The 11,298-nt window shown below is 36.8% G+C and overlaps 1 pseudogene; it reads right to left on the reverse strand.

Annotated features, from left to right (window-relative positions):
* Window positions 1-2,465: 2,465 nt before the first annotated feature.
* LOC105528125 lies at window positions 2,466-3,392 on the reverse strand (annotated as a pseudogene).
* Window positions 3,393-11,298: the final 7,906 nt, after the last annotated feature.

The raw sequence follows: 11,298 nt of genomic DNA on the forward strand, positions 1-11,298 counted from the left end.
TTATTTTTTTTCTGCATATAATAAATGGTCATTAAATATTTGCTGGATAAATTACCAAATGCATAAACTCAAGTAATAGACATAAGTTGAATCTAGCAGAGATACGTTGGTTTCATTCTTGAATAAAATTCTGTGGTATTTATATAATACTCCAGACAAGAAACTATAAAGTTGCTAGAACTACATAGTGTAATTGACTGCAGTTCAGTTTTTTGTTGTTGTTGTTGTTACAAGCAATAAATTCTTATACTGCTATAATAATTTAATATAGGTGTTTTATTTTATCTCACTGAAAATACATTTGGGACAAGAAATAACACATTTTCTTATTTATTTGTGGCTTAATGCCAGTGATTTAGCTAATATGTAATATGATTTATAAATTTACATGTATTTTAAAATTTACATGTATATTATGATATATAACTTTACTCTTAAATATTCCTAAAGTTTGACTCTGAAAACATAGAAACTCAAGAAGATTATGAAAAGCCTCATGCTGATGATTGGGCTTCCTAAATTTGCATTTATCACAGATATAGAGGCTTCATTTTTATCAAATCAAGCACGGGGCAGAGTCCTGACTGGATATGTGTTAGGATCCTTACAGTTTATAAAAAGTAAACATGTGTCAAGGACACCTTTTACTGTGCTTCATCCTGAAAAAAAAAATGGATCTGAGAATTTTGTAAGGCTATAATATAGGATTAGACAGTCATTAGAGATTTAAAGTTCAAAACTCAAATCAAATCAGCTGCTATTGCTCAAATTATGTCAGCATTGAAATTTTGATAATTTCTTAAATGAATGTGTTCTTGATAGTATTACACGTAGATTTTACAATAAATTTCTTTAAAATGTACTTCTCAAATTGCCTATTTCTGAAGTGTACAACTATTAAGAAATTTCCCTTGAAAATTCCCTAACAGATGAGACTAAATAATAATATATCATAGATATTAAATTAGCAGCATTTATTTTCAGTGTTGGCCATTAAACTGAGACACAGGGCTCTTTCTACAGGATCAGTAGAATACATAGAGCATATTCTTCAGAGAATTTTCATATCTTCAGACTTATCAATTAGTTTAAGAGGGAGGGTGCTATTCCAGACCGCTACTTAGAGATTCAAGAGTATGGACTAAGATGTCTGTTACAGGGAATACACTACGACCATGAGTTTGAAGGAGTGTTATTATGAAAGGGCAATCATAGTTCTTACAATTGTCTATCAAGTGGTCATGAAAAATCATATTAAAGTAAATCTCAAGAGGTATATTCTAATTAGAGTTTAGAGCAAATTGCTTTAGGAGACTGCAGCATTTTCAGTGGTATTCAGTGTATGTTCAGAAAATTTAGGGCAGAGTTAACCCAGAACAATTTTGTGCCAATATAACACTTTTGACACTTTCATTCACTCAAAAAAAAAAAAATTATTCTACAAGCATTTGCAGTATTATGATGTGCTAGGTAAATAAAATGTAAATCAGCATTCCTGAAGACCTCTATTTATTTCCTTTCAGTTCTTTGTTAGAAATATATAATGTAAAGAAAAAGTAGTAAATCCTTCAAGACTTGCTTTTCCTCTTTAATAAAACTTGTGGCCTTTTAATTCTTATTTATTTATTTATTTATGAGTCAGGGCTTACTCATGTTGGAGTGCAGTGCTCAGTCACAGCTCACTGCAGTCTCAAACTCCCAGGCACAAGCGACCCTCCTACCTCAGCTTTCCTGGGAGCTGAGACAACAGCCATACACCTCCTGCACAGCTGATTTTTAAATTTTGTGTAGAGATGGGGGTGTCCCTTGATGCTCAGGCTGGTTTGGAACTCCTGAGATTAAGTGATCCTCCTGCTTTAGCTTCCCGAAATGCTGGGATTATGGGCATGAGCTACTGTGCCTGATCACTTTGCTTCTTATTTTAAACTCTTTACCATTTTCCTGTTGTTAAAAACCACACTCACTGAAAAAGAAAATACTTTGTAATAATTATTTAAAATTCTCAAAGTTTGTTTTTAAAAAGAACTTAAGAAAGCTATGCAAAATATTCCGGAGTATTCCAGAGATACTCTACAAATTTTGTTAGGTAATTAGTTTGAACACAGATTTAATCATGAAGATATATTAATGCTATAAAAGGAAAACAAAGAAAAATTACAATTTTTGATATTTTCCAGTTTAAAAAATTTCAGGTTATGTAGGTTTTTATACTCATAATTTCCTGAAATATACAAGGTATGGAGATCATAAATCAAGAGAAAATAATTGGATGAAGATGAGACATAAACATATGTTTGCACGGTAATTACTGAGCTTTTGTGTTTACTTGCAATTGAGCAGAATAAATTTGTTTTCAAATATAGAAATGACAGATTTTTTCTTATATCATATACTTTTATAACCAGTCCCAAGTCCAAAATGAAAAGCACTATAAATTTCATCACATTTTTTATTACCAAGCTAATTTATTTCTTAGGGTTCAAAACTTTCTTAAGACGACTGCCTGGTCTGTATGTAGATCCAGCTTCTTAATTCTCAAGCTCAAATTCAAAGTACTGTGGGCCTAAACAATGAATGTGAACATAACCATCTTCACCTCTGCTGCTGTAACTCTTGCCATTAGAAGGGAAGGCAACGCTGTTGACAGTTGTGAAGTAACTCTTGACTTCCAAACTCTTTTTCAAAGGCCAGATGGAAGAACCTGGGCTCAAACCTGCCAGTCCTGTTGGAGGTTGCAGTTACATCCATGGCTTTCTGTCTGTTACCCAGTATCACATGGTCACTATAATTGGGGAAAGGGCAGCTGAGTTGATGAGATGTTCTGTCCAGAAAATCTCTTCATGTTCAAGAGTTGTAGAATCAAAGAACTTGGCTGTGTTGTCCTTGGTTGCAGTGATGAACTTGGTCATGTCCCTGGATAACGGTATGTCACTGATCTTCTTGGAGTGCTATTTAACACTCACCAATACCTCTCCAGACTTGGCATTATACTGGTTGGACACTCCACTCTTATGGCCTGTGTTGATGCACTCCCCTGGGGAGTCCTCACAAAGCACTGGTGATATTACAGTCATTGTAAAGAATTTTCATGTATGTCTCATTGCCGTCAATCTGGCTTAGGTCCTGCAGATAAAAGAAGCTCACAAAGCACTGGTAGCCCATCTGCTTGTCTGTAGAGAATATAGCGATATTGTTTCCAAAGTCCTTGCCACAGGTCTGGACAGCTACATCAGTTCTGAGCTGTTGTCAGCTGAGTCAGTGAGGACATGCTTGTTGTCCCAGTCACTGTCCATGCAGCACACAGCTCCTGTATGACCCACGTGGGTGCCCAGCCTCTCACCATTCACAGAGTACCACACATTGACGATCATCCCAATGGGGACCATATACATTCTGGTGGTTCGTTTCTTATTTCTGGAAGGACTCCTTGATCCTTTTAATAGATCATAATACAGACAGGGTCCAAAAATATGGCAAATGCCATAAGTAAATGTACCGCACAAGATTCAATTTGGAATAGTTGACTTTAATATTTTGCCTAAGGAGAAACTGAGATGTGAACAAGAGCACCCTTGACATTTTATAGAGTGTAACACCAAGTAAAGCAGGGATTATTCATAATTGTTAGAAAACTTTATTTCTGAAAGTAATAAGATGCAGAATAGAGTTTGATGTGTAGCTGGAAAGTAAAAAATAATTTCAAACTTAGCACAAAGATTATTTCTATAATCAAAATTTAGGGTGGAAGTAGAAAAATTCATCAAGATTGTATGGGTGAAAGTAATATTTTCCTTATTTTAATTTAAATAATTTACAATAATTTCGTAGCCAAAATACAAGAATACATTTAGGATTTAATTAAGTAGAACATGAATTGATCTGTAATGGTATATTTTGTCTTCCATATATTTTTCAATAAACAATAATGTCCTTACATTACTGAAAGACATTAATGATAAAGAACCTTTATCTCTGAGCCTCCAAAGGCACAAAGCAACATTTGGCTACTTGAGCAGGGGCAGGGTAACTGAGAAAGCCTCATCCCAGGCACCATGGGACACAGGGCCTACCTAAGACTGAGGCACAACAAAGCTGACAGAGAAGTTTCTACCTTCTGTCCTGTACAGCAGAAGATAACCACTAGTGGGATTGCTGGATCAAATGACAGTTCTACTTTTAGTTCTTTAAGGAATCTCCATATTGTTTTCTATAGTGGTTATACTAGTTTACATTCTCACCAGCAGTGTAGAAGTGTTTCCTTTTCACCACATCCATGACATCAGCTCTTATTTTTGATTTTTTAAATTATGGCCATTCTTACCATTCTTGTAGGAGTAAGGTGATATCTCATTGTACTTTTAATTTGCATTTCCCTGACAGTTAGTGATGTTGAGCTTTTTTCCTCATGTTTGTTGGCCATTTGTATATCTTCTTTTGAGAATGTCTGTTCATGTCCTTTGCCCATTTTCTTTTCTTTCTTTCTTTTTTTTTTTTTTTTTTTGAGACGGAGTCTCGCTCTGTCACCAGGCTAGAGTGCAATCTTGGCTCACTGCAACCTTCCCCTCCTGGGTTCAAGTGATTCTCCTGCCTCAGCCTCCCGAGTAGCTGGGACTATGGGCATGTGCCACCATGACCAGCCACTTTTTGTATTCTTAGTAGAAACAGGGTTTCACCTTGTTGGCCAGGATGATCTTGGTCTCTTGACCTCGTGATCCACCTGCCTCGGCTTCCCAAAGTGCAAGATTAAAGGCATGAGACACCACACCTCGCCCTTTGCCCATTTTTGATGGAATTATTATTATTATTATTATTTTCTGGCTGATTTGTTTGAATTCCTTGTAGATTCTGGATATTACTTCTTTGTCAGATGCACTGTTTGTGAGTATTTTCTCTCACTCTGTAGGTTGTCTGTTTACTCTGCTGATTGTGTCTTTGGCTGTGCGAAAGCTTTTTAGTTAAATAGGTGCCATCTATTTATCTTTGTTTTTGTTGCATTTGCTTTTGGATTCTTGATCATGAAGTCTTCACCTAAGCCAATGTCTGGAAGAGCTTTTCTGTTGTTATCTTCTGGATATTTTTATGATTCCAGGTTTGAGATTTAAGTCTTTGATCCATCTTGAGGTTGACTTTTGTATAAGGTGAGAGATGAATATCCAGTTTCATTCATCTACGTGTGGCTTGCCAATTATCCTAGCACCATTTGTTGAATAGGGCATCCTTTCCCACTTTATGTTTTTGTTTGCTTTTTCAAAGATAAGTTGGCTGTAAAAATTTGGCTTTATTTCTGTGTTCTCTATTCTGTTCCATTGGTCTATGTGTCTATTTTTATACCAGTATCCTGCTGTTTTAGTAACTGTAGCCTTGTAGTATAGTTTGAAGTTGGGTAATGTGATGCCACCAGATCTTTTGATCTTTTTGGTTAGTCTTGCTTTGGCTATGCAGGCCTTTTTTTGGGGGGGTTGTACATGAATTTTAGGATTTTTTTTCTAGTTCTGTGAAGAATGATGATAGTGTTTTTGTGGGAATTGAGTTGAATTTGTAGATTGCTTTTGGCAGTATGGTCATTTTCACAATATTTATTCTATCCATTCGTGAGCATGGGATTGTTTCCATTTGTTTGTTTGTGTCATCTATAATTCCTTTCAGCAATCTTTTGCAGTTTTCCTTATAGAGGTCTTTCACCTCCGTGGTTAGGTATATTCCTAAGTATTTTATTTTATTTTTTGCAGCTGTCGTAAAAGGGGTGAGTTTTTGAATTGATTCTCAGATTTGTCATTGTTGGTGTATAGCAGTGCTATTAGTTTGTTTACATTGATTTCATATCCTGAAACTTTACTGAATTCATTTTTCAGACCTAAGAGCTTTTTGGATGATTCTTTAGGGCTTTCTAGGTTTAAAATCATATCATCAGTGAACAGCGACAGTTTGAGTTCCTCGTTACCATTTGGATGCCCTTTATTTCTGTCTGTTGTCTGATTGCTCTGACTAGCACTTCCAGTACTAGGTAGAACAGAAGGAGTGAAAGCACGCATCCTTGTCTTGTTCCAGTTTTCAGGGGGAATGCTTTCAACTTTTCCTGGTTCAGTATATTGTTGGCTGTGGTTTTGTCATAGATAATTTTATTACTTTGTATGCCCCTTCTATGCTGATTTTGCTGAGAGTTTTAATTATAAAGGGATTCTGGATCGTCAAATGCTTTTTCTGCATCTATTGAAATAATCATATGATTTTTGTTTTTACTTCTGTTCGTGTGATGTATCACATTATAGACTTGCATATGTTAAACCATTCCTGTATCACTGATTTAAACCCAAATTGATTATGGAGTATTATCTTTTTGATAGGCTGTTGAATTCTGTTAGTTAGTGTTTTGCTGAGGGTTTTTGCATTTATATTCAGGAATATTGGTCTATAGTTTTATTTTTATGTTATGTTATTTCCTGGCCTTGGTATTAGGGTGATACTAGAATCATGGAATGATTTATGGAGGATTTCCTCTTTCTCTGTCTTCTGAAATAGTTTCAGTAAGATTGGTAACAATTATTCTTTGAATGCCTGATATAATTCAGCCATGAATCCATCTGGTCCTGGACTTTTTTTTTTTTTGGCAATTTTTTATTACAGTTTCAATCCCACTACTTGCTACTAATCTGTTCAGAGTTTTTATTTCTTCCTGATTTAATATAGAAGGGTTGTATATTTCCAGGAATTTATCCATCTCCTTCAAATATCTAGTTTGTTTGTGAAAACGTATTCATAGTAGCCTTGAATGATCTTGTATTTCTGTGGTATCAGTTGTAATATCTCCTGTTTTGTTTCAAATTAAGCTTATTTGGATATTCTCTTTACTTTTCTTGGTTAATTTTGCTAATAGTTTATCAATTTTGCTTATCTTTTCAAAAATACAGCTTTTTGATTTATTTTGTATTTTTTCATTTAAATTTTATTTAGCTCTGATCTGACCTTGGTTATTTATTTTCTTCTGCTGAATTTGGGCTTTGTTCTTTTTTCTGTAGTTCCATAAGGTGTGATCTTAGAATTTCTATTTGTGCTCTTTCAGACTTTTTAATGTAGGCATTTAATACTATGAACTTTCCTCTTACACTGCTTTTGCTGTGTTTCAGAGGTTTTGATAAGTTGTGTTACCATTATTGCTTAATTCAAATAATGTTTTAATTTCCATCTTGATTTTATTGTTGACCCAAAAATTGTTCAAGAGCAGAACTTTACTTTCCATATATTTGCATAGTGTTGAGGGTTCCTTTTAGAACTATTTTTTTTTTTCACTATGGTTTGAGAAAGTACATGATATAATTTTGACTTTCTTAAATTTATTGAGACTTGTTTTGTGGCTTATCATATGGTCCACCTTTTAGAATGTTCCATCTGCTGATGAAAATAATGTATATTCTGCAGTTGTTGTGTAGAATGTTCCATAAATATCTGTTAAATGTATTTGTTCTAGGGTATAGTTCAAGTCCATTGTTTCTTTGTTGACTTTCTGTCTTGATGATCTGTCTAGTGCTGTCAGTGGAGTATTGAAATCCGTCATTACTATTTTGTTGCCATCTATCTCCTCTCATTTCTTGTAATAATTGTTTTATAAATATGGGAGCTTTCATGTTAGGTTCAAATGTATTTTTTAGTGTGATATTCTCCTGTTGGTCTTTTTTTATTATTACACAATGTCACTGTTTGTCTTTCTTAACAGTGGTTGCTTTAAAGTCTGTTTTGCTAATATAAGAATAGCTAGCTACTCCTGCCAGGGGGGTTGGCTCATACCTGTAATCCCAGCACTTTGGGAGGCTGAGGCGGTCACATTAAGAGGTCAGGAATTCAAGACCATTCTGGTCAATATGATGAAACCATGTCTCTACTAAAACTACAAAAATTATCCAGGCATGGTGATATGTGCCTAAAATCCCAGTTACTTGGGCAGCTGAGGCAGAGGACTCTCTTGAACCTGGGAGGTGGAGGTTGCAGTGAGCAGAGATTGCAGAGATTGCACCACTGCACTCCAGCCTGGGAGACAGAATGTGACTCTGTCTAAAAAAAAAAAAAAAAATAGCTAAGCTAGCTACTCCTGCTTGCTTTTGGTGTCTATTCACGTGGAATATCTTTTTCTATCCTTTTACCTTATGTATTAAGTGAGTCTCTTGAAGACAGCAGATACTTGGTTGGTGAATTTTTGTTCATTCTACCATTCTGAATTTTTTAAGTGGAACATTTCAATGTTAGTATTGAGATGTGAGGTACTATTGTATTCATCATGACAGTTTTTGCCTGAATACTGTGTGTGTGTGTGTGTGTGTGTGTGTGTGTGTGTGTGTGTGTGTTATTGTTTTATATACTCTGTGAGATTTATGCTTTAAGAAGGTTCTATTTAGGAGTACTTTGAGGTTTTGTTTCAAGATTTAGAACTCCTTTTAGCATTTCTTGTAGTGCTGGCTTGGTAGTGGCGAATTCTCTCAGTATTTGTCTGAAAAATACTTTATCTCTCATTCATTTATGAACCTAAGTTTGTCTGGATACAAAATTTTGGCTGGCCATTATGTTGCTTGAGGATGCTAAAGATAGGACCCCTGGTTTGTAGGGTTTCTGCTGAGAAATCCGCTATTAACATGATAGATTTTTTCTTATAGGTTACCTAATGCTTTTGTCTCACAGCTTTTAAGATTCTTCCCTTTGTCATGACTTTAGATAATCAGATGACTGTGTGCCTGGGTGATGATCTTTTTGTGATGAATTTCCCAGGTATTCTTTGAGCTTCTTTGATTTGGGGTTCTAGATCTCAAGTGAGGGCCTGGAAGTTTTCCTTGAGTATACCCTCAAACATGTTTTCCAAACTTTTAGATTTCTCTTCTTCCTCGGGAATACTAATTTTTCTTAGGTTTGGCCATTTAATCTAATCTCAAATTTCCTGGGGGCCTTGTTTATTTTTTAAATTATTTTTTCTTTATCTTTCTATGATTTGGTTAATTTAAAAGCCTTTTCTTCCAGCTCTGAAGTTCTCTCTTCTACTTGTTCAATTCTATTGTTGACAATTTCCAGGGCATTTTTTTTCTTTTTTTAATTTCCCTAAGTGTTTCTTTCATTCCAGGCATTGTGACTGTATTTTTTTTTTATGATATCTATTTTTCTGGAGCATTTTTCATCCATATTCTGTATTTTTCAAAATTTCTTTAAGTTGGTTTTCATTTTTCTCCTTATCTCCTTGAGGTGTTTAATAATCAACCTTATGAATTCTTTTACCTGGCAATTCAGTGATTTCTTCCTGGTTTGGATTCAGTTCTAGGGATCTAATTTGGTCTTTTCGGGGAGTGTTATAGGACCTTGTTTTGTCATAATACCAGAATTATGCTTCGGATTCCTTCTCATTTGGGTAGACCATGTCAGTGGAAAAATCTGGAACTCAAGAGCTGCTGTTCAGATTCTTTTGTCCCACAGGATGGTCCCTTAATGTGGTGCACTCCCCCTCCGCCTAGGGATGGGGCTTCCTGCAAGCCAGACTGCAGTGATTGTTGCCTTTCTGGGTCTAGCCACGCAGCAGGGCTACTATGCTCTGGCCTGGTTCTGGGAATGTCTTCAAAGAATCCTGTGATGCAATCTATCTTCAGATCTCCCAGGTGTGAATACCAATATTTGCTCCAGCGGTGGTGGCAGGGATGTGAAGTAGACTCTGTGAGAGTCCTTGCTTGTAGGTATGTTTAGTGCGCTGACTTCCTTGAATGATGGTTATGCTAGCTGTGAAGTTGTCACATGGACAGACTCAAGACCACTGGTTAGCCATGATGTTGCAGACATTGGAATAAGCTGTTATTTTTCTCTTTCTTGGAGCCGACTTATTCTGTCATGAGTTGCTATAATGTCTTAAGTTGGCTGGCTTCCAGCCAGGAGGTGGCAATTTCAAAAGAACATCAGCTGCAATAATAGAAGGGGGATATAAGCCTGCCTTAAGGTGGCCATGATAAGTATTTGGGTTTCTCAGGTGATGGACGAGGTCATAAAGATCCCAAGAGTTGGTCTTTTGTGATTGACTATTGGGTTGGGTAGAAAAGTACCATCAGATGGAAACAGGGTTAGGCGGGTCTGAGCTCAGACTCTCCTTGGGTGCGGCTTGCCACAGCCACTGTTGGGGCTTGGTGGTGGTTCTCAGGCTAACAAGGTTATGTTCCAGAGGGGATTATGGCTGCTTCTGTTGCCAGGGAAGTGGGAGAACACTGGTAGCAATAGGCTTCACCCAGCTTCCATGCAGTTGGTGGGGCATCACTCCCATCATGCCCTGCTAACAGTACCCAGTTTATCTCCAGGCAGTTTGCATGCTGGACTGAGACCTAACCTCAGGCTGTAACTTTACTTGCGGAGAAAGCAAGCACAGCTTTCGGGCTATGCCCCTCCTTGTCTGCTCATACTGTTGGAGGTGAGCCCTGCTCTTCTTTCTGCAGCACTTCAGTTCCCCCCAGATTCTGCTCTAGAGAGTTTACATCAGTCAAAACTATTACAAAGTTCTGTTGGAAGCTCTTTCACCCCATGTCCCTTCCCAAATTTCGCCAGCTGCCTTCCCTGAGGGTCACTTTGATATATAATCAGGAATGGCTTCCTTGGGCTCCAGCTGGAGAAAGGGAGTTCTTACAAGGCTCTTCCCACTGCTGCTTCTAATTTTATATTTCACACTAAATCTGTTTCAGCTCCAGGTACAGTTAATTCTTCTCCTGTAATATGGATTTTCAGGTTCCCTGGTGGGGACATGTGTCTGGAAGCAGGTTTCCCCGCTTCTCACACTTTGGGAATTCATACTTTTGTGCCTGTCTTCCAGAATTGGCAGTGGCCTGCCATTTCTTCCTAAAGATCTGTGAATTCTTTCAGTTTTTCTGGTACACACCTGTGGTGGTACTTGGAGCAAAAGTCCATGGTGAAAGTGCCTACACACTTTTCTGTTTGTCCAAGTGGGAGCTGCATGCCAGCCTTGTCTACTATCCACCATCTTCCCTGACTATGCTTTTGAGTTCTTATTTATAAAATATTTTTCTGGGCCAATGTCCTAAAGCATTTCCCCTATGTTTTCTACTAGTAGTTTTGTATTTTGGGGTTTTATATTAAGGTCTTTAAACTATTTTGAGTTGATTTTTGTACAGGATGAGAGGTGGGGGTCTAGTTTCATTATTTACCTGTATTTTATGATAGAAGCCTTCTACCATAGGTCTGCCTCTTCTGGGAAGCACTTTCTTTAGATAGTTCAGTTTAGTTGGTTAGCCTGTCACCTCACCTCTCTGATGAGCTCAAGAAAGTTTATAATTT

The sequence above is a fragment of the Mandrillus leucophaeus genome, unplaced genomic scaffold (genome assembly GCF_000951045.1).
Source record: "Mandrillus leucophaeus isolate KB7577 unplaced genomic scaffold, Mleu.le_1.0 Scaffold701, whole genome shotgun sequence".
NCBI lineage: Eukaryota > Metazoa > Chordata > Mammalia > Primates > Cercopithecidae > Mandrillus > Mandrillus leucophaeus.